Below are 20,076 nucleotides of genomic sequence, written 5' to 3'. Positions count from 1 at the left end.
CAGCAACAGATCACCATTACCAATACCAAACGTTTTGGAATAGGGTGGAAACTAAGTAATCTGAATGAGTTTAATGCAACAAACCACAGGCTATTATTTTTACAAAGAATGCTGGCACTGCAGCTCATGATTTGGTCCTGTGTGTACAGACAGACAGCTAGCAATATATCCTGGCAGTCACGTGGCCGATGTAGCAAGTCAGCCTCACAAAAACTTGTAGTCCTCTTTAAGACCAAAAAGCTATATACTCAGCAACAGCTTCTAATACTCTACAATGCCCAGATTAGTGCATATTTGGGGTTTTCAGCCATCTCAAGTTTATTCTGAAATTGTCTATATAATCTTGTACAATGAAAGATATTCAAATATTGAGTCTTCTAATACCTGAAAACTATACCAGCAGAATAACGTCGAAAACAATGACCAGTGTAAAAATGCAAAGCTTTAGAATTTTTCTATAACAGAAGAAAATCTAGAAAAGTTCTTTAAACCAACAGGCTATGTGGAACAACTGTTCATTTTATAGAAAACGCTTATGCTTTTACTGTTACAAGAAACTTGGGAGTTTGGGATATCAGTTCAAATTATCTCAAGTTATATTTGAAAATATTATCATTTTTATTTAACTTGTTAAGGCCTTGATATATATCTCATTTTTATGTTAGAAAATTGAGAAATGTGAGAACTTGAATAACTTCTTTATTATGTACCGTTACATAGTATTATATTTCAAAAGTATTCTCATTCCTCCCTTTTTTTATATTTGAGTGTTGTTAATTAATGCTACATTCCTTTTGTTCTTTCTTCCTCTGGGGGCGCCATGTGACCGGCCGGTAAGTAATGGATACCAGGTGCGCGGAATCATCGACGAAGGCAACTCATGAAGTACTGACAAATGTATATGAATATTTTTTTTTGCTTGATTCTATTTAAAGGATTCTTGGGTTTTTATAATTTAGTATATTACGTTTTGCTATTTCATACAATTTATTGCATATTTATTTTTTAATCCTATGAATTCAGAAAAATCTTGGGATAAAAACAACTTAAGTTACTTAATCAAAACTGAAATTTGAAATGTTAATGAAAATAATATGATTTGATAATAGTTATTGCTTCTTTTCTTACTTATAGTTTATCTGTTTGTTCGATTCTTATCTTCCTTCTTCATCTACCTACTTCTAGATTTATGTATATATTATATAGTATTCTATTTGTATATTTAGATTACTTTTCATTTTCTCTTATCCCCATAGTAGTTTTCCTTTATTACTACACATATCATGCTTGTACGAGCTACCTCAATTTTACATTTTATTTCCTTATGGGGATCCAGTTGTTCAGTGATGTAGCAACCAAGAGATTTGAAATTGGACACTTTTTGAATCGTTTGTGAGTTTACCTGCAGCTGTGTCATGGTACGGCAAGCGAATAAATACCATACATGTTACTTTAGAACATTTGATTTAGACCCAATCTCTTCTCATCGTATAGTCTGCGTATCTGATTGTATTCATAAGTTAACCGTTAATTTTTACTCTATATGATAAGTTGTATCTAGTTTTCTTAAAGATCTTATCTGAACAAATTGAACAGAAGTGATGAGAGTATGCAAACTTGTCTAAACTGCTCTTAAGATTTTGCATTTTTCTGTCGATTTTCGGTTATTCGAACGCCCGTTCTTTAGCGCCAATGTAATTTTTCAATGATTCTTACTTCGGAACTATTAACTTTCTTTAATATATTTATCAACTTGTCGTTTTGTACTCGATCGAAGGCCTTTTCGTAATCGATAAAGTCTGCAAATACATCTTTCCGTTGGTCCCGGCAATTTTGTGGTAATATATTCAGTGCAAAAAGTGCTTCTCGTGTTCCCAGCCCATTTCTGAAGCCGAATTGAGTTTTGTCTTGATCTTCTTAGCACTTATTTCTGATTCTAGCGTGGATGATTCTTAAGAATATTTTTATAGTGTGACTCATAAGACTATCAGTCTATAGTCGCTACAGTGCTTTAGACGTTGTTTTTTTGGCAAAGTTATGAGTTCTGATTTTAACCGGTCTTCTGGAATTTTAGTGGTTGAATAAACATTATTGAATAGTTTGACTAATATTCCTATGTTTTCTTCATTTATAATTTTTAGCATCTCTGTTGGAATGTTGTCACCAGGTTCAACAGCTTTCTTTTTTTTCTTGCCAACTTTGTAGCATGTATCACTTTGATTTTAGTATTTCTGGTCCTTCGTCTTCATCAAATGCCATTTGTTCTCCTGATCTAGAGTCATTATACAGTTCTTTGATATATACATACCAAGTTTTTCGAATTTCTTCTTCATCTATGATTATTTTTCCTTTTGAATCCTTTAAGGTATGAGGAGTCTTCTTGTTGTATAGGCAAGCTACTTCTCTGACTTTTTTAAACATATTGAACATGTCATGTTCGTCCTGTAACTTTGCCATTCCAATGCATTTACCTTTCATCCAGTTTTCTTTGGTTTTGGATTAATTTTTTTGTTTGTTTATTTTTTGTATATGTTCATATTTTTCCCTAATATTTTCCTGTCGTCTTCTTTGCTCTACCAAATCTAGGATTCCGTCAGTTATCAATTGATGTTTTTTGTGTCTTGGACTCGTTTTAATATGTTTTTCCATTATTTTGGAAATGTGATCTTTCAAAGTGTTCCAGATTTCTGTACTGTGAACATGCTTTATTTGCTTCAGTTGACTGTTAATATCTTAATTTTATTGAACTATTTTGGACTTTTTTGAGCTTGATTTTAATATCGGCTATCAGAGGATTGTGATCCGATCCAATGTCTGCTCCAGAATATGTTGTTACTTTCCTGAAACCATTTTTGAATCTCTTGTTTACTAGGATATAGTCAATCGGGTTTCTAATTATGTGAGGTAGGTTATCTCCTGGTCCTCTCCATGTATAAAATCGTCTTTCGTATTGTTTAAACCATGTATTTGCGATAATAATGTCATGCTCGAGACAGAATTGGTATAATCTATCGCTCCGCTCGTTGCACTCTCCTAATCCGTATTCACCCACCAAGTCAGCTCTTAATCCTTGTCCACTTTTTGCGTTAAAGTCACCTCCGATGTATGCGACTTCAGTTTTCTTTAGGTTTTTAATTGACTATAGAATAGTTCTATTTCAGAGTCATATTACTTTCCAGCATATACTCGGATAATATTTCTACTAATACCATTTTCCTCAACTGCATGTCTAGTTTTTTTACTTTTTGTTTACACTCTATTTTTCAAACTTCCCCTTGACACTCTTTTCCCATGTACATACTTTTGTTTCTCCTCTTAATATGGTTTGTTGTAAAGTAAAAATGTCATCCAGAGTACTTTTCCTTTTCTAGAATATTTTATGTACTTTCGACACATATTTTTCTTTTCAAGATTTGTATACCTTAAACATTAGAGTTGTTTCACGATAATTATTATAATCTTTATTATCCCTTTATAACGTATTGTACTGGTTACTTCGATCTCCAGGTAAATTTTCTTCCCCTACATTTAACAATTGTAACAATACCATATTTTCATTTATCTTCTTACCTTTAATTATCTTGTCATGTTCAGGAGCAATATTTTCAAAAATAAGTATAAACTCGCTTAACGTAAGTTATGTTGGTAGGAGACGAGAAGAGGCAACCGACTGAAAAGTTATTTAGTTTGAAAGGGAGTTAGGGAGCAGATTGATATAAAAAAAATATATCATTTAAATTTATGCAGCATTTTGAATGATAAAAAAAGCGTTTCGCTGTTCAGCAGTCTTGATAAATCTCTCAAATTTCCAGTCTGAGGGACAGAACAGTATTTCCACGCTTCCACTTATTTTTAGTGTATAGCTAAATTTTTTCATGCAATATATGAAAAACAGCCTGGTTTTTGAAGAAAAATAAAGTATAATTAATAATATCATGAAAAGTTGAATATTTGATTTAACCTGAGAAATAGGAAAGAGCTTTAATTGAGTCAATGGAAATGTTCATGCTTATGTATTGTTCTGATTTCGTAATCGAATTTTCGCATATTCAGAAATAGAGATCGGCATTTTCCATTATACAGAAAGTCTACAGAGATCCAAGAAAACCAAGAGAATGACTTTATTTCTTAATTCCTCCATTACAAGCGATATCCATCCTCTTTTAGATTATGTATACCAGTTAAACATAATGAATCATGAATTCCATCTACAAATGCGTATTGCAATCGTTCATGACATAAATTAACTTAACTGAAATCATATTGGACCTTTGCGCCCGCATGTTTTATTGATAAAATCATATTTCTATGGCAAATCTTATGTATTATTTGTATCAACGATCCAACCGCCGTTAGAGCTTACTTTTTAATAATGCGATGGTAGTATCCAAAAATACTGTCAAAAGCTTTCTAGTTCTTTTAGTTTCATGGCATTACAAAATATACAAAGTCGCTACAGAACTAACCAAATCTTACTTCGGTTTTGCAGACATATCAAAGAGAAATATAAGAAACCACAACTAAGACAAATATAAGGAAACTTTATCCTGCAAGTATACTTGCCACTGAGTATATATTGATGAGAATATTTATGGACGACACTGTTAACCCAACATCAGTCAAAAAAGGAAGAAATTTTTGACAGAATACAAAAGTCACGTCAATAAACTAGAGGAAATTACTGTCAACACCAACAAATCATATCAAGTTAAGTACACGCAACAAAAAATGATCTATCATCAATTACAACCACATGATAAACTATAAAAACTTTTTGTAACATTACCATTGTTTAGCTAAGCATGCTAATGGCTAAAATTACCAATTATGTGTACGAATTGAAAATATAATGCAATTTGAGTAATTTTCTTGGACATTTGAGGAAATTTACAAATATGAGGTGTAATTTTAGAACTTTGATTATAAATAATATACGGATAGTAATACTAAACTATTAATTAGTTTTCAATGACAATTTGTGATTATTATCAAGAATTCTTATTATTTTGATTTACTATGATTTATTGTAAAATAAGAAAAGTCTTGTAATTTGACGTACATTGGGTGGATGGCGCTAGCTACGCCGTTTGGAATTATGCTATAGTATAGAACACTTGAGCCACTTTAGTAGGTTTTTAATTTAGAGTAGGAGAGAGATTTTGAATGAAAATAAAACTGAAATAAATCACAAAAATATCATTCTACCCAAAACATAGAAGCTTGTCAGAGAATGATAGTTTCTTTGTTGTGAATTAAATTAATAAAAATATCAGTTTTTTAAAAGTTAATTAAGTGGTATAGTTACAACAAAACCTTTGAATAAAATTACAAAATTATATACTAAAATTATTTTGTTTAGCATACTTACTGAATTGTTTTGCATTAGAATTTCCTATCTATATTCGGTAAAAATACCAAAGAAGTTTTTAACAGTGTACTACTTAACAGTAACTTCTTTTTGGAATCTAATTTTTCATTTCATAGAAGACTTTCAGCTTCAAAGTTATAGTTATTCGGTATAAATTAAACCAACTATCTAATTACTATGAAACATGTTGATATACGTGTATCGGAAATAAAACGGTTTCACGTTGCATCGATTGATTTAAAAAGTTTAAGGAGAATGTTTTTCCAATTGGTGAATGTCGCCTTAGTGATGATTAATGAAAGAATTATTGAACAGGAGTAAGTTAATAAAAAATCAGTTGTCTACTAACTGACATTTGTGTCATCCCTATTATCTGACTCAATTAAAATGAAGTGAAATTGGATTCTCTACAGCATAAATCAAAATTTCACATATTGTGACAGGTAATAATAAGTATGGTAGTTGTTGAGAATACAAAACAATATTTAGTTGAGTTATCTTCGATGTCGGCATACGAGAACAGATGCAGTTGCCGTCGTCCCTATCTCCCTAACTGTTACAACAAAAAATTGGAGAAGATATCATATTTATTTCTAAGATAGTCTCCATTTTTTTCATCTATAATCTAGCATTTCCAATACTTCTCGAAAGATATATTGTTCAAAATAGAATTGTTTATCACACAAAAGTTATTGGAGTTTGAAAAACAGCCGCTTATCTCTCTGGTAATCCTCTTTCAATTCCCGAATATTGGCAAATTTTATAAACGATGATTTTTAAGTGACCCCTCAGGAAATAGTCTAAAGGATTCATATCGGGTGATCGCGGGGGCCATTCGATAAAACCATGCCTTCGAATCCATTGCGTCACTACACACGCATAGTGAGGAGGGGCACCATCTTGTTGTAATCAAATATTGTCGTTTGGGATATTGTGATTGTTATTGTCTGAAAATTCCTTATAATAAAGTTTTCTTCAAATGTAATTGAAAATATTTAGTTGGATTTGGAAATATTCGAGCCCACTCAGGTATAATACTATTTTCCAATAAATCTAAATACGCCGGACCATTTAAGTTACCCTCAATGAAAAACGGACCAATTATTTTGTCGCCTATTGTTTCAGCCCATATATTCAGTTTTTCGGGATATTGGATGTGGGATTCACGCATCCAACGAGGATTGTTACGTGATCAGTATCTCATCGCAAAACATAACATTACTTAAAACATTTGGATCGTTTTGATCTGGAGAATATGTCAGATGCTCGACTAATTTGAAGCCTGCTAATATGGCTATTTCAAGGCGTACCTGTCACTAGGTACGTGATCCTGATGAAGATGAATTGCGTAACTTATCTCATAGTTTCTATTTCATCGCCTCACATGGTTTTGGAAATGAATTGGTATCATAATCAGCTGTAATTGTGGTTCTTTTTGCAAATAATTTACTGAAATTACACCTTTTGCATGTTAAAATACGATTAGCACGACCTTGCCTACTGAAGGCTGCATTTTTTATTTTTTCGGCAGTAGTGAACCAATCTTACTCTGCATTTAGGTCTCTACAATATATTGTTCGATCCATGACTCTAGTTACTGATAGTGCAAGAAAATTTTCTTTGTCTTTTCTGTACCAAGTTGTCTGCACATTTATTGTACCCGTCGTCGTGCAGACAATTTTTTCATTTTGGCTATATTATTGGTATATTATGTATATTATGTACCAGATGGTACTTTAACTATTTGTCGATTTTGCTTTTTGGATCATGGACTATTCTACATTTGGAATTATGATGCCACCTCTTCATTATGTCATATAATACTACATTTATGTATTCACCAAATCGGTGCGGATTTGCGTTGGAGCCTACTCTTTTGAAAGCGAGTAATAAATTACCTTTCGTTGTTCCACACTATCCATTTTGATATTATTAAGATGTAGTTTTCTCGAATATGCATTTCTACTGTAGGAACACTGCAACAGCTTTAGACTTGCGTGTTTCTATTGTGATTCTATACATAATAGGTTACAATGTAATATGACAATATGTCCTCGTATGTGGGTAAATTTTGCGAAAACTACTAATGGATTGAAATTGTTTGTAGCCTTATTTCTGCCAATTACGCTAAAACAGGTCAACTTTGAATATTAGTGGGCTACCTATATACAAATTTGAATGAACAGTGATATGAACGCAACAGCTTTGAGTATTCCTCTCCATTCTCACTGGGACACTTTATATGTTTTAAAATTTTAGAAGCTCTTCAACAACTTCGTTCCAGCAATCACTTTAATAATATCAACCGAAAATTTGGAATTAATAATTTATGAGTAGTTCTACATCAAGCTAGTAACTCGTACAACTTATTGGAAGTGAGTGTTTCACGGGGATAGTAGCGTCTATATGCTAAAATTGGCTTTTAGCCCGTAGATCTCTTTGGGACTGGAGGTAATATCAAGTAGATCTCTTCTCTGAAAAAATAAGCATTAAATTAATGGAAATGTGTAAAAATAGGGCATCAAAGTATAGTACTAGGAATTGAAGGATAAATCAGAATCGGATATGAGCTAGAAGATTTGCGCAGTGAGACCTCATGTAAAATCCTTTGGGATTTGGCTTTAGACAACATATTCGCAAACGTCTCTCGGCTTTAAAGAACAAATTCGCAAATGTCTCCTAATTCAATGTAATCAATCATTATCTTGAAGTTTCAAACTTAACCGATATATTTTGCTTAAGTTATAAGAAGGGTATAAATGTACAGAGTGAGTTTTATGTATGGAACGCCTCAATTATCTCGGAAACCGCTTGAACGATTCTTATAAATTTTTGTGTACAAGGGTCTTCTGATACGGTAGATATTAAGGTGATATTTACACTGTTGTCAGATCTTTCCCTTTTCCAGAAAGATAATGAACTTTGTTATTTCGAATAGATCACTCTATGTATTTTGTGTTTTTGGGAATCCTTAAAAAATACTGATTATTTTTTATATAATATTCTCTATACCTAAATGCAATAATTTTGGAGTTATAGCTACATTTACAGTATCTCTTTCAAAGTTGTGATATTATACATTTAGATGGCTACGATTGAATAAACTCGTTTAATTTGAATATTCTTTAATAATTTATGAGCTAATAAAAATCTTGTAACAAGGTCTAGTGTCAGTAAGTTCGTAAAAAGTTCAACGAAACTGGTGCACTAAAATATTTATCCAAATCATGGCGCAGAAAACCTGCAACAACTGAAGATAAATCTTTAAATGTTTGTGTCATATTAGAAGTAGATCCACTTTTGTGAAGTAGAAAAATTACGTATTTTAGAAAACATATTTTAAAGGCGATTACAGCAGATGCTAAAAATTTTGTCCATTTACTTAACACAACAAGACATGCGGTTTTTAAAACATTGCAATACATTTTGCAGCATTCGTGACTGCTCAATTCTTCTTATCTCTGTGTAATAATAATTTTAGTATGTAATAAAAAATTTAATTACTTATTGGCAGGTTATGTTTTATAAGCGATGTTTTTTTAAGTGACTCCACTGGAAATAGTCTAAAGGATTCATATCGGGTGATCGCGGGGACATTCGATAAAACTACGCCTTCCAATCTATCTTCTGGGAACCACATTTAGTTATTATCTCTCCACACACGCATAGTGAGGTGGTAACCAAATATTGTCGTTATGGACATTGTTATTGTCTGAAAATTTCTAATAATGAAGTTTTATTCAAATATAATTGAAAACACTTACCTGGATTTGGAAATATCTGAGTCAACTCTGGTATAATACTATTTTCTGATAAATCTAAATACGCTGGACCATTTGAGTTACCTTAATGAAAAAGGGACCAATTATTTTGTCGCCTATTATTCCAGCCCATACATTCAGTTTTTCGGGATATTGGGTGTGGGATTCACCCACCCAACGAGGATTGCTACGTGACCAGTATCTATTTACGTTTCCATTATTACAAAAAGGGGCCTCATCGCAAAAAAATTGGATCGTTTTGATTGTAACTTTTTCCATCATTAAGTCTGCAAACTCTTCACGGATAAATCTTTTAATGACCCAATTTCGTTAAACTTTTCTACTAATTTACTTGTTATGGGATTTCAGTTATGATATAAATTATTAAAGATATTATTTGTCTCTTGTCAACTTCTACGCATATCATCATACCCATATCCTAATATCATTAAAATATCAATTCGTTCTTTTTCAGATAAATGATCCTTTTTGACATTCAATGAACTTCAACAATAATAATATATTGAAACGTTAAATTTGTTATTGTAGCAGTCATAATGTATTATTTTAACTTCGGCGGAGATAACGCAAATGTAGCTATAACTCTGAAATTATGGCATTTAGGTATAAGGAACATCAGATGAAAAATCAGGGCCAACGCGAGGTCAGAAGGAGCCCGGAGCGAGATTTTCAATGGCGCCTCCCTCCCACCCAACCATCCGAAATACCATGATCACTTGGCCCAAATGTAGCAAAAAATTTACCATTGAAAAACTTGAAAACAACAATAATGAATATTATTAATTTTAAATCCTAATAATATTATTTTCAATGTGAACATGGATTAATTCTCGAAACACATGGCAGTATATGGTAATAAAATTATGAAAATAAAAGGCCATTCTGGCTGTTTCAACATAAATTATTTCTAAGAAATATTATTTATACAATTTTACTTTACATGATCTTTTTCTTTATGTTTTTGCCTTGACTTCTGCAGTGCTATAATTGTTGTATTTCTAGGTAAGAAAGTATTTTACAAAAAACCACTGATTTTGTTTTTGTTATTTTTACGAAGTGTGATACATATTTTGTTGTAAATATGACAAACCAAACTTTTCTTAAAAACCTTTATCTTATAAAGTCTTCCATATGCTTAATCAGAGATTGAGCTACTGATGCTGTTTTAGGGTCGCCAACGCTGTCCGCAAGTTCTATGAGGGCTTGCCTAACTTCAGCATATTGGTACCTGATAGCTTGGATTGAAGAAATTCTTGCTTCCCAACGAGTTTCAGAAACTTGTTTTAGAGATGATGGCTGAACATGTTCACTAACTATGCAGTACCGTTTTGTTGATCTTGTAAAAATTGTGTAAATCCGCTGAATTACTCCAAACAGTGAGGTTGACTTTACAGAAGACCTTGCACCATCAGATACTACAAGATTCAAACTATGACTGGTACACGGCGTAAATGAAGCCCGGGGATTAGCTACTCTCCGCAAGTGATCTGACATTACATCATCAAATTGCCCAATCAACTCGATTAAACCTAAGTAATTGCCGTTATTCTTTGTGAACAACTTTGAGGATGAACCTCGAAAAGCGATATTATGTTCTGCCAAATTCAAGGTTATAACTACAAGGCGCTTAAAAACTTCCTCCCATCTTTGGATCTCACGTTTAATTTATTCAATTAGCTCTTGATTAATGGAAACATTTTTCGAGCAGTAACTCTGCTTCAAGCCAGATAGTCATTTAAAATGTTCAGGTGAAGTTTCATGTAAACCTAATCATTCAGAGAGGTGTTTCCAGTCATTAAAACCTAAAAAGTCGGCAACAAAAACAGTAGACTGAGTTGGAGCCTTCAGAATATACTACCCATTTTCTCGCTTACTGCGTCGGGACAGAAATTATTCAGATACTTCCAAATTTTGCAATCAATCACATTTTTCCGAGAGTGAACTCGGGACCAGAGAATAGTTCGGAAATTTCAAAGTGGCGCCCAGCTATGTGCATATTATATTTTGATTTTGAATAATATTTTATACATTAACGAAGAAATAAAACAACATTGTAAGAAAAGTTAGTTAGCGGACACAAGAATATTTCCGCAAAATATATTTTTGCACCCACGATAAACAGGATTGCAGGACGTATTTCCTTTACACAGTGCCGATGCCGCGGCGCCCCACTTACCGCGGCGACCGGGTAAAATGATGAAAAATAATAAGTATTTGTTATGGATTTCAAAAAAAGTGGAAAATATATAGGGTGATCCATTTGAAATAACAGGGATTGTTATTTTTCTGGAGAAAAATTTATGAATATCGTACAAGCCGTTTCCGAGATAATTGAGACGTTCTATACATAAAACTCATTCTGTATAGTGTATTGCTCCCAACATTAGAATTTTAGATGAAAAATTCACTTTTAAACTTGTGAACTTTACTTAAAGTTCTCATAATGTTCCAAAATAAGGACACAAATAATCGGTTCTAGTCTTCCAAATATTTCAAATCCACATTTTTAAGAAAATATTATCTTCCCTGTCAAGTTTACATTCAATACAAAAGCGATCATTAATAATTATAAGTTGCATGAATAGTTACATGCTAATCCTTATTTAATACGTGATATTTGTCACCCAAGAGAATGGTCTATAAATCTTTCGGATTGAACTAATGAATAATCGACTCAATAAATTTGTCAAATGATAATGTACCAGCACCATTACTCGATTAAACTCCGTTAGCAACGAAATTGAGTTGTTGGCAAGATGAATTGTGAATTTGATTAAATCTAAATATCTCAAGATGTGAGTCTTTCAGAATTTTTAACAAAATGTGCACTACAAATCTATTGAGAGACCACAAAATATTGAAGCTTGAATTTGCGCTATTGAGAATCTACCGATGCTCACGTTTTTAGAAAAATTAATATAACAGACGGTTCATGATACAACAAGTAATTATCGTAGAAAAGTATGTAAGTAGGAGGCTATTATTAATTGATTAATTGTTTTATAACAGTCATTACTTTGAATAAATTTTAAAGGTTGTTATGAATAAATGCTAATTAACAGAGTACAAATGCATTCTGATGGCGTCTACAGTCCATATGGGGTGTGGATCCAAGGAGAAGTGAAGGAAAAATTTATTTGAAAGAAAAAGTACAAGAAAATTATGTTGTTTGGATGAGATCCATTGGGCCCGAGGTAAAGTTTAGCGCTAAAACAGGGATCAGAGAGGTAATAGAAAACATCATTTTTGCACTTCTGTTTCGAGATAAACTTTTTCAATATATTTTTTTAGAAAAATGGAAAAACAAAATTTGTTTGCTTTTTTATCCTTTGTACGATGATTTATACTTTTATGTGAAGTTTATAAAAATGTAGATATGTTTTAAAAAATATCATAACAGATCAAGTTGAATAAATTGAAGGTAGCACAAATTGAAAATGTTATCAAATATTATATGAATTAAGTTGAAAAAAACGAAAAAAATATGAAAAGTAAGGTTTTCCGTTTTACAATGGAGTTGAAGATTATGAAAAAAAAAAAAAATTAAATTGACCAAGTGTAGGATAATGTTTCAATGACCCAGGACGGTCTAATCAAACTGTGAATAACATTTAAATACGGTCCCTTGGGCCTTGGAGTAGGTTTGGAATAAAATACGTTCTGCAGTCCATAGGCTCGCTCTCGGCTATGGGAAGAGTTGAGTTGCGGGCCTATGAACCGCACCGGGGCTTAACATGTTAAGAGAATTGGATCCTTAGGAGTCAGTAAACAACTGATTCTAAATATATTATCAATATCGAACAAATCTAAGTTTCGACTTAGGGGAGATTGAAGCATCTACAAATCATAAATAAGTTCCTTTTATTTCATTGTTGTTGAATTGAAGTATTTTTATCTATATCGAATTTTACGATAATAAACACATTAAAAAAAAAAGAAAATAAGTTCTGAAGAACGGAAAATCTTAACTAGAATCACAATGAGGCATATCTAAAACGTTTCTTGATGGAATAAATCAGAAACTGGTTAACTCTCAAGTAAATTAAAATAATTTGAACTGAATAGAAAAGATTTGCATGTGAAATCTATTAATCTTATAGAAGAAATATTTTGAAATTGTTTTTTATGCAGAATTAATATAGATAATTCACATCAAATTTATATTTGCAGAAAGAACAGACAGTTAAACTTTTATGATAAAATCCATAATGATATAAATTTAAGCAATAAGCGGAAATTTCATCACATGAAATCATGTTTAAGAGGTAAAGCGGAAGCAGTGATTATATCTTTGGTGGTAACAATTTTATCACAGACTTCCCAAGAATGCTTTCGAATTAAAAACTTATGAACCACAATCTTATTCGCGCAACTTTTGACTTATTATTCGTTCAGAAATAACAATTTCCTTAGTTAAGAAAGTTAATTACCAAAATTCGACGCATATTAGGGTCTTTCAAACAGTCTGTAGAGAGTGGACACTTTTGATATTTTTCCTATTAACTAATAGAGTAGGGTCGAAGCCTTCAAGAATAGTAAAAACTGAAGAAAAAATAATAGTAGCATGGAACTCATTGGAAAAGGAGAGGAATATGATAAAAATGAAAGGAAACATAAATTATGGCCGAACTGAATTCAGGAAGTGTGAAGAGATCAGTTTGTGAGGATAAGAAATGGTTTATCACCATTTCCCGCAAAATTATAGGAAATAAGTTAAATGGCAAACTTGTAGGTGATAACAAGATCTACAACTTTTGTATTTTCAATTTTTGGTTAAAACTCACTTTTTATGTTCCAAATACACTGTAATTTATTTGATTTAAAATATTTATTTTTCTGACTTATTATCAAAAAAGCACCCTAATTTTCAATCGAAAATTCTTACGTTAAAATATCAACTATTTAAAAAGTAGGTATGCTTTTTGTTCCTTGAAATCTCTACATTCTGATATTTAATATATATACTATTTTAAACTATTTATTAGAATTCACACTTCATTTATTGGTAAAAGGTAAGAATTACATGCTACATTAATAAATGAAAAAATTGCAAATCGAAATATAGTACTATAATTAAAAAAACAAATAAGTTAAAGCATCTACAATATTTTGTTGAGTAACGAACTGACAGTAACAGATTGAGACTGGAATCAACATCAACGTGGCATTAGGCCCAATTTTCCAGAAAAAAAATTAATTCCGGAAGTATTGCTTAAAACTATTTGCTGCAGCTGTGAAACTGGATGTAACAGTTAAAATGTGGCTCCCGACATGGTTTAAAATGCACAATTGTTCCAAGAAGAAACAAGAAAACCCCACGAGAAAGTTAATGATTAAGATGAAATTGTGAATGAAGAACACTGGATATTATATTGGAGATGAAGAAGGTGAGGGTTTTGAAGATTTCGACTTAACTAGAATTGGAAATGTTTGTCGAATCTAACGATGAAGAAATGCCATCAAAGAACTAAAAACTAATGAATAATTGATTATAATTCTCTATAAGGCATTTACAAATAACAAGTTTTTGAAAATATTATAATGAATAACGTAATCAGAATGATGTATTTAAATTCAATAGCACGATTTTCATGTGTATTTATATTTTATGAGATTTTCTATGACATGAATGTAATTAGAATTCAATAAATAAGCAGCAATTACATTTTTTTTTCGATTTTTTGCATTTTCTGAAAACATTTACTATAATAATGCTTATTTTTTTCAACTTATCAGAAAGCAGAGATTTCAACGAACAAAAGCACACCGACTTTTTGAAAAAGCTGATATTTCGAAGCGAGAGTTTCTATATAAAATTAGGGTGCTTTTTGGTATTAAATCAAAATAAATATTTTAAAACGTAAAAAAAAACAGTGAATTTGTGATATACAAGTTAAGTTTCCACCCAAAAAAGAAATTTCTTTGAAAAAGATATTAATGAAAAACCAAAAACTTGGTTATTTGAATTTTTCTCATAACTTTTGAGGTTATGTGAAAAAATTGTGAATACAAAAGCTCTAGATCTTTTTATCAGCTACAACTTTGCTATAAATTTGTATTTTATGGGACTAGCCCTAAAAACTCTTCCACTTCCCTGACGCAAATTGCCAGTAATTTATTAATCCTTTCATTTTTATCATATTTCCCTTCTTTTCTAATTGGTTAGGATGAAACTACCGTTATTTTTTTTTTGTTTCAAAAATTATCGAATCTGGTCTATGAAATAGTAATACAAAATTTCAATGTTCATAGAAAAGTATTATCTACAGTCGATCAATTTTACAAATTGTTCGCTATGATATGTGTCCTTTTGGAAACTTCATATACAATAAGAGAAAATGATGTTATAAGCTTCAAAAAACTATTGAAATCAAAAGAATGAATCTCTGTGTGAATTGTTTTTGATCTAATCATTTGGGAGAAAATTAAATATCCAGGAACTGAAGATACATGTTTTGAAAATGTAAAACAATATATCATAATGGAAAACTACCTGTAGGAAACAATCAATTATGCAACTAATCTTAATCAAGTTTTTCTACAATCAGACAATCAAATTCTTAACATTCAAATACACTTTCACAATTGTCAGACAATCATTAGATTCTAGTTCTTCTGTCGTACTAAACTGCAACTTAAATTCAACTAAAGTAGATTTAGAAGACTTATGAAAGGTGAAAATTTAAGTTCACAACTTATGGAAACAATGAGTTTTACTTTTTCCTTACTATTCAATCTATATAAAATAGCTAAAGTATTAGTGAGAAAGTGAGAATCTCTTAAAGCACGAGCAACTTAAATCGATTACTGCGGATTGAGGTAGGAAACTTTCAAGATAACCCTTGTAGTTACCAAATTCATAATCGGTAAGTACGAGCCCCGTATATTCAGATCTTTGTATTATTTATAGATTTAATGCATTGTTTGTTTTCCTTTTGTTTTCCATATTACCCTAGAATGTTTTGAGATGTCAATTTGCTTAAATGTCTATAATAAGTTGCTTTTTCTCCATCTAATCAACGATAGATCCTACTGACAATTTTTATTGTGTCGTTTCTAATTTGTTCGCCCTAGTAATATCTAATAACTGTTGTTAAGTTTATTTTTCTATATATATAGTATTGTAATCTTACTAAATTTGTAACATTGAACGAAGCAATGAAGCTTCTTGAATTAATTGCTTGCTTTGTAATCATCTTTAATGACCTTTACTCATGTAACTATCTCTATTGACTTGTTTCAAGGTTCTCAAGTGAAAACCATAATAGCAACTCATAATTCCTTTAGTTAATGCAGCATTAAATAATAGTCATCCAATATAGAAATTAATTCTGACCAGAATTGATGTTTGTTGGTATTTTTATATACATTTTTCAAAATGTCAAAGCAGCTGGATGAAAAAGTATCATAACGTGTTCTCGCGAAATGCGGGAAAATGAATAATTGAAAAAACCGAATCACGACGCTTTGATGTTGTCTCTTGAGAGCTCCGCTTATTTATGAAAAATAGCTATTATGACTTTGAGATATTAATTTCAACATTTGGAGAATAAATTCCAATTAAACTCGTAAATATACTGAGTGGAATTACAAGACGAAAATATAATTTAATGACCTTAATTTTTTGGCGAGTCATGATAATATTTTATCTCTTACTGTTTTGCAATTTTTTTTTTCGAGGGACCACTCATAAACCACTCCACACTAATTTCTCTCCTTTCCTTCTCTTATTTTTAAAACTCTTTATACCCTTTCGAGTGTCGGATTATTGGAATTTTAGCTTCTCTTCTTTCATCCATGTTTTCCACTGTTTCTGCTGTAATGCTTTCCCTTTTCTTTCCTCTTCATATGCCACTTGTTTTAGCCAAGTTTTCCTGGGTCTTCCATTCCTTTTCCTATATATTTTTTGCTTTTCTCTCTTTTATTACTAGTGCTTCTTTCTATGTGTTTGAACATCTTCCAGAAATTTTGTTCCTTATTGGTTCCTGTTTGAGTTTTTAGAAATTTTTCTAATTTCTTATCCAATCCATCCCTGTTTTCCCTGCTACTTCCTCTTTTGCTTCAACTCCGATGCTACTATTTTGCTCTCTATCTTTTGTTCGTTACTCAACTCACTTACATTTATTTACGTGGGACAGTTATAGAGTTGTATACTTTAGTTTTTATGTCTTCTCCTATTTTTTGTTTCCCGAAAATTGTCTTGAGTGAAGAACATAGAAGATTTGATTTGCTTTTCTTACTCTGTTTTTTATCTCTATACCTTTTTCATTTCTTGATATTCCCTTCCATTCTCAGGGCTTCTATTATTTTTATCAATATGTCTAATTTTTCTTCCATTTTCTTAAATGTATCTGCTGAGAGTACTGTATTGTCTGCATATACTAATCCATCTATTTTTACCGATTCTGGATTCCTGTAGCCAATTATCATTTCCAGTTTATAATTCTTCTCTTATCTTATCCTATCCATGACAAATATAAATATATGAGAACTAAGACTATATCTTTGTTTTATTTCCATCTCCATCCTAAGGTTCTTACGTTTATTTTTTAACTTTCCTTCTCACGTTTCATATATTCCTTTTGATATCTTTGTTATTTTCCTAGGAATTCCTATTTTTCTCATATTATCCCATACCATCTTTCCGTTGATTCAGTTGGATTCAAATCGATGAACGTAATCTGTCATTTTTCTCCCTTCCTATTAAGCTAATCAACATGTCTATGTTTTCTTCGGTTTGTTTCATTTTTCCGTATTTGTTTCTTTCCCATTTCCTCATCAATGTATTGTTCGTCATTTTTTTGATGATTCTCATTTATGTTTTTAATCGTAATTTCATGATTTTTATTACTGTCACACGATTTTGAACTTGTCGGATGTATTTCTCTTTATATATTGAAATTCTACTCTAAAAATAATTTTACATTGAAATAGCAATTTCAAAGTTCATTACATATGGCGTGATATAGTGTTTGGCGACAAATCGTGATTCTGTTTGAGGTCATGAGTCCCAAAAACAATAGTAAGTGCAGCAATGGAAAGTGCACTAATATTGAGTTGTTGTTGAGAAGCATGCGCATGTTTTGGGAGAATATTGCTTACCACCAATTGTGTTCATTGGAGGTAATATAACGCAAGATTTGAATCAAGACTACACCAGTTTCCTCTCGTGTGGTTAATCTGGAGAGTAAAAGTTGCTTGGAATGAAGTACTACATGCACACATCGACCACATACTTTTGCGAATGCTTACATCTGAATGAAGTTGCGAAATAATTGATTTTTGTGTAAAAAGCTTTTTTTTTAAATTAAATCAATTAAAAACTGTCTTATAAACAATTTATTGAAGTTAAAATGTGAAAACTGTGGAAAAAGTTCATTGGTAACGGTGATAAGGAGAGATGTTTCTAAACCTAAGAAAATAGCATGAATCGTAACCAGAATGGAAATTATCGAAGCTAGAGGAAATTTTAAAATGATTTAAATGTATTAAGATTAATGTTTAGAAGATAATATGAGGTCTGGCTATTCAATAATGAGCCTGGTTACGAAAAAGGGTTTTATTATGAAAATTATTCTGCATTCGAATGCTTTCCTTCAATATACTCCCTTTCCCTCGCCACACATCTTTCCATAAATTTTTTTCAATTTATCGAAGCAGTGCTGGAAGTCTTCTTTGGCTAAGGACTTTAGGAGCTCTGCCGTTTTTTGCTTCACCGTCTCCATCGCCTCAAATCAGGTCCTTTTCAAAGCAGATCTTTTTCTAGCCTTTCAAGAAAATCCAAGCAGACCCGTTGACGCAAGAGCTTTTGGTCAGGATTTTTGATACCAGCTTCGCGAAGACTTTTGTGTAATTCCTCGAGTAAAATTTTTCTAACCGTTTCTTTATCTGCATTTACAGCCTCGGCAATCATCCATATGCTCATTCGAGGATATTCACGCACAATTTGGTTAATTTTGGTCCCTGTTTTCGGAGTTGAAACAGTCACAGGGCGACCTGGGCGTTGGTCATATTCAGTGGTCTCTCGGCCCTCATTAAAGCGCTTACACCACTCAAAAACACGCGCACGAGAGAATTGTCCCCATATGTCTCTTGCAACAATTTATAGTACTCATTCGGAGTTTTTCACAATTTAACGAGAAATTTGAGATCGATAGGTTGTTCCTGTTTTTCGTCACACACGGTTTACGGCACGAGAAACAATCACGTTCGTATCAAACCGCTACCGCACATATACTATAATAGTGACGGAAACGTGTTTTGGAACTTGCATAGACAAGATATCTAAATACCTAACAAACTACTTTTTAACCCCACCCGTCTCGTTATTTAATAGCCACACCTCGTATGATTATGTTTTTATAATTGAAAACTAATTTTCTTGGAACTCATGTACTACTAAGTTCAGACAATTTGTAAACTGATGAATTGAAACAAACCATTTCAAAATATTGCAATAGTGAATAAGAGAATCAACTCAAACCCTTCACTGACTGTTTAGAGAGTATAAAATTTCTGGTGGTCCCTCAAAATAAATATTAGAGATTAAGATATGTAACGATGAATTTTCTATCAGTGAGAAGGAATATCTGTACAAGATAGTACCTATTAGAATAAATCAATAATAGATAATGACAAATAATTTGGAAGTCAAGTGATGATAGTATAGATAAACAACAAGTCTTCTAAATGTATTACTTAGTTGAAACACAATCGAAAAAATTGGAAACATGAAATACAAATAAAATTTTAGTTTAAATTCAATCACGTCGAACCAAAGTTCTTTTTAGATCAGTAATGTTTCTCGTAATTTTGTTTCGTTTTATCACTGAATTACCAAAGTAGAGATAAATTTGTAGAATTTCAACCCCATATTCTTTCCGTCATATGAATTATATGAATAAATTATAATTATTCGTTGAAGGT

General features: G+C 31.7%; 2 protein-coding genes across 2 annotated transcripts in view; one reads left to right on the top strand and one right to left on the bottom strand.

The window, feature by feature from the left end:
- LOC130448896 (GTP-binding protein REM 1) overlaps window positions 1-20,076 on the bottom strand; it is a 223,700-nt gene that overhangs the window by 123,877 nt on the left and 79,747 nt on the right. The gene's annotated exons all lie outside the window — the stretch shown is intronic.
- The window catches only part of LOC130448897 (formin-like protein), a 29,286-nt gene continuing 21,451 nt past the window's right edge, over window positions 12,242-20,076 (top strand). The window contains exon 1 of the mRNA XM_056786472.1: window positions 12,242-12,377. The gene's annotated coding sequence lies outside the window, so the exon portion shown is untranslated. The remainder of the gene's footprint in view (window positions 12,378-20,076) is intronic.

The sequence above is a fragment of the Diorhabda sublineata genome, chromosome 9 (genome assembly GCF_026230105.1).
Source record: "Diorhabda sublineata isolate icDioSubl1.1 chromosome 9, icDioSubl1.1, whole genome shotgun sequence".
Classification (NCBI taxonomy): domain Eukaryota; kingdom Metazoa; phylum Arthropoda; class Insecta; order Coleoptera; family Chrysomelidae; genus Diorhabda; species Diorhabda sublineata.
This window is presented reverse-complemented; position numbering and strand designations above follow the sequence as displayed.